Genomic DNA, 5584 nt, shown 5'->3' on the forward strand with positions numbered 1-5584 from the left:
TAAAAGTTTCTCCAATCTGAAAGAGATAGGAGAGTACTTGTGTATTTTGTTTTATGATTATCTTAGTGATTATGGAACCATATCACAATTGATCCTCTAAGGACACCTTAGTGTGTTTGTTGCCTGAGGAGAGGAATCGTGAATTGTTGAAATGGTTAAATCAAAAGATAATTCATACTTCGTTCCAAAAACAAATCCTGGAGTAATACTCCAAGATTGTAACTTGAGTGACATAGTCTTTAGAAGGTTCATAACACTTGTCAAATGTAGAGTAAGATGTTTCCTATTCTTGTACATTTGAGATTGGTAAGTTGTGATCTTTTGGATAAAACAAAGACCAGCTAAGACCAATAATGAGAAGTGTTGAACTTGATAAGAATCCACACTAGCTTTTGAATATTTGTATTGTCAAGAAATGGTTCTTGACAAAGAGAAGTCTTATATGTCAAGAGGACAGTGGGAGTCTAAAAGATTCTGAAATAGTTTCAAAAACTAATCAAGAGTTTTGTTAATCACTATCCCACGACTTGAGGTTTGTAACCTATCGTGTTGACATATTCTTATTTCTGTGTCTATTCCAGTTAAAAGTTGATTATGCTTGTGAGTTCTATGAGTTCTCAATTGTTTGCATAACAACCCGGAAGCAATGGTGGGCATTGTGCTACCAGGTGGCAAGAAATTAAGATTGAACAAGTTCAGTCTATATGAGTTTGGATTCGTCACTAACCTTGTCTTGTGATTATGGTTATGACAAATTCACATGGATAGGAACACATACACCATAAAAATCTAAGTGTCATAAGGTTTCTCTTCGATTCATGAAAATGATGGTAAGGAAACTCTTTCACTAAGTAGATTTTGAGTATATAGCAATTGTGAGAATGACAAAAGGTCTAAAAATTATGATTACGGCATCCCTCTTCAAAATTGTTTAGACACACAAGTGAGCTATCTAAGGAAAGGTGTATGGTTTTGATAAAGTCTTATCAAAGAAATTGCGTATCAGAAATCTGAACTTTGGTAGAAAAGTCAATAAAGTGTTGGTTTCTAAAAGTCCAGCTGATCTCTGGATACATGTCAAAGCTAGTGGGAGCATAAGTGTTATGCTAGTAAGATAATAATCATTATGCTAGTGGGAGGATGATGTTAATTATAGAAAACAAAAGTTTCAATTCGCCTTGAAAAAGTTGTTTTGCTATAATTAAGGGAGAGGATTTTGTACTTCACTCCAATTCTACAAGCTTAGATTGAGAATTTAATCTACTTTAGTCAAGAATATATATGAATGTTATGCTGGAATGGTTCAACATAAGGAAATTCTATATATGTTGCGTTCTTAAAATTCGATTATGATTACGGCATCCCTCTTCATAGTTCGAATTATGAAAACATGGCAAATAAAAAATTTTATAGCATAAATCATGTCCCATATGCTTTGGGTATAGGTTTGATTACATGTGCTATAATATTCATCCATTCTAAATTTTCCAAATGCCTAGGGCATTAAGATGGAAAAAGGAATAGAACTGGAAATGACTAAAATGATTAAGCAAAGTTGTCGAGGACAATCTGAGGTTTACCAAAGATTGGTTGCTCATGGACAATTAGAAGTATAGAGTAAGGACCATATTGACATATTTTGAAAAGAGGCAACTCTTGTTCATAAGTGATGGTCAAAATGGTAATATGGAATTGTCTCCATAGGTGGTAGTTATTCTTTGAATATGTGTAAGATTAAAGAACTTAATGCTAAGAAGGATGTTCAAAGGAATGTACTTTGAATTTGAGACTTCATTTCCATGGAATTGTTTTCCATTGGAATACTTTGTAATGTCTGTTGCCAAGTCTTTGTGACTTCTGTGTATAGTCATTACAAGGGGATCATTGCATATAAGTTTAGAATCTAACAGATTACAGTAAATGGCAAGAGTTTGGTATTCTTGCATTTACAACGAGGATTGGAATTGTGAAATGAGCATCATTGGAATATTGTCAATTGATCTATATGTAAACATAGTATGCATACTTGGAGTATGGCATAATTGTTGTTTGGAAAAACATAGTGTACATGCTTGGAGCATGGGACAACTAATGTTTTAATTCAAGCATAAAGTTGATTAATCGAAACATAAATAATGAGTAATCAATATGGTGCTTAAATAAAAGGTGTTTTTATTTACACTCAAAGTGTTGGGGCCATATAAGATTAGTATTATTCTTGTGTTTCACTTTGCATGTTTTGACTTCCAGAATAATTATGTTATGGTATATATCATATTATTCAAACCATCCACAGTCAGTCATATGTTGGAAGTAGATATGAATCAAGACTGTCATGAATTTGGCTTGTATGATTTGTCTAAAGTGCTTTAGACAATGCAATGGTTGCTACAACATTCATGAGTACTCATAAGGGCTGAGTATTGGATTCAACCCACGCTCACTTGCATCACTTCATGGAATTTATCTCGAGTGATCGTGAGACGGTAATATCATATAAATCTTCAAACCTAGAGATATGAGTTGTTGACTATGAGTTGGTTATTCATTGATTGTACGAAAACGCATTGGTAACTCGATGTTATAAAACGTGCCTTTGAGAATAATTCAACAAGTAGTTAGTACAAGCATATCAGTCGAAGTTTACCTGTTCCTTCTAGAAATAGAAGCGATATATGGGCCCCTCGATGATTTGGTTTTGACTTATGTACCGAGCCCGGTCAGAACCTAATTGATGTGTTCAATTTAGTTCTATGTCGAAACAAATCAGAGATCGAGAAACAAATGCTGGACAATAAGTAAGACCATGTTCCATGTGTTTGTCCGGCTGATATCATGAGAACAGAGGATTATATGATCACTTATCTTAAATGGCGTATCATCATCATCTCAGTTCCGAGAGACTTTGAAAGAGCTACGATTGCTAGTCGGATTTTGAAGTCATATTTGCAAATATAGTTATTAGACTTATCCAAGTGGGAGACTGTTGGATATAGTGTCTAAGTCCATAACTTTATTTGGTATGTACTTGACCCGACCCAGCATGGTCCATTTGGGTTGCATGGCATTGCAATACTTGGATAGACAAAATGAGAGAAAGTAAACTTGTGATTATTAATATATTATAAGTTCTAATATATTAATAATAGTATTATTTAATTAGTATTGATCAAGTATTAATCTAGTATTAATTTGGTGATCAAAGTGAGACTAATTAAATATATAGGGTTGATTATGACAATCATCAATTCTTTTATGGTGGATTAATGATCCATGGTTTATGGGTTTGGTTATAACCATATGGAGCTCCATGGATAGTCCATGGGAGTTACAAACCCATGGGTCATGAGGAATGAAGAGTCATGACAATTAGGGTTTACATTTGTAACTCCTAATTATGACACACTATAGAAGAAACCCTATAGCATGCAAAATGTGCACTAGAGTGTTTCTAGAGAGGGCATAACCGATTTTCAAGTGTAAGAATTATTCTCTCAAGTTATTCCAAGTTTTGTGGTGTTGTGTGAAGCATTTGAGGCACAACATTTGGGGTGCTAGGCTCACAAAGTCTTGAAGGAATCCAAGCAACAACAAGGTATGTATTTCTACTAGTATTATGTTTTATGTAATCCCCATGCCATGCTAGTTAGGAAATAACCTTGAAAACGAAATTTGCATGTATATAGAGAAAACATAGATTCAAGGTTATTAGGGTTGCATGTACACTTAGGAAGTGTTAGAATGCTCAAAACCCATCAATGTCATCCATGGACACCATAATCAACTACTATGTTGACCAATGACCCGTATTTCATCCATGGACACCATAAGCAACTACCATGTTGACCAATGGCCCATATGTCATCCATATGTCATCCATGGACACCATAATTAACTACCATATTGACCAATGACCCGTATGTCATCCATGGGTGATACCATCACACCATAAGCAACTACCATGTTGACCAATGGCCCATATGTCATCCATGGACACCATAATCAACTACCATGTTGACCAATGACCCGTATTTCATCCATGGACACCATAAGCAACTACCATATTGACCAATGGCCCATATGTCATCCATAGACACCATAATCAACTACCATGTTGACCAATGACCTGTATTTCATCCATGGACACCATAAGCAACTACCATGTTGACCAATGGCCCATATGTCATCCATGGACACCATAATCAACTACCATGTTGACCAATGACCCGTATGTCATCCATGGGTGATACCATCACACCATAAGCAACTACCATGTTAACCAATGGCCCATATGTCATCCATGGACACCATAATCAACTACCATGTTGACCATTGACCCATATTTCATCCATGGACACCATAAGCAACTACCATGTTGACCAATGGCCCATATGTCATCCATGGACACCATAATCAACTACCATGTTGACCAATGACCCGTATTTCATCCATGGACACCATAAGCCATTACCATGTGGACCAATGGCCCATATGTCATCCATATGTCAACCATGGACACCATAAGCCATTACCATGTGGACCAATCAACCATATGTCATCCATGGACACAATAAGCCACTACCATGTCGACCAATGGCCCATATGTCATCCATGGACACCATAAGCCACTATCATATATATTGACATGACCTGTACGTCTTTTGTATATAAATTTCGGTTTAAACAGAAAAGCATAAATATGTATAGTTTATTAATGTTTAGTCCTCGTATATAATTTTAAGTTAAAATTATACTATGAACACATCGTTACTCTATGTTCTTTCTTAACGTTATTTATATGTATATACCCTATCTATCAATCTGTAACTACTTTAAATAAATTTGAATTACTAAATATTTAGCGGTAATTAGCACAGTTCGAATTTTTTATTAGCGGAGGTTCAAAGTATTTCACAACTCGTTTCCCTCCAACCTACACACGTTTATGCTGAATATTAGGGTAATTAAGTTTACCGATTAGAAATAGGGTTTACATTTTATGTAATCATCATCTCCGGCGGCTTATTGATCGAAATGTTTGTTCATTATACGTTTGTGCACTGACTTTGGCGATATAGGTTGTTACTCATCTAAAATTTATATTTATTTAATTTACTGTTGTCGTGATGATCGATCGTTTTTTGTTCTCTGATCATCTTCATGTAAATTGGTTTTGATTGTATTCAATATATAATTTATTTTTATTGTTTGTGTCAGAAAGACGTCGACCTCGAAAGCAAAAGGAGCATCCGGTTTGAAGCCAACTAAATTCATTGCACCACAAGTTATGAAACACAACAGGATTTCTGCTGCAAAATTCATAAACAGACAGTTACAAGATGAAGAAATCGACTTGCCAATACCAACAACCACATCCAAAGCACCTATAACATCTACCAACAAAACCCCTAAACCTATATCATTAACATCACCCATGACTACCACTTCCTCGACATCACTTAAAACATCCACACCCTCCTTAGAAAAAACATTTAAAATTTCAGAAACTGGAACAATACAATCGTCAACACGAACATCAATAACGAAAACTTCAGAACCTACATCATTTAAACCGTCCTCAACA

Source organism: Lactuca virosa, chromosome 7, assembly GCF_052849685.1.
Source record: "Lactuca virosa cultivar CGN04683 chromosome 7, Lactuca_virosa_CGN04683_v6, whole genome shotgun sequence".
In the NCBI taxonomy this organism is placed as follows: domain Eukaryota; kingdom Viridiplantae; phylum Streptophyta; class Magnoliopsida; order Asterales; family Asteraceae; genus Lactuca; species Lactuca virosa.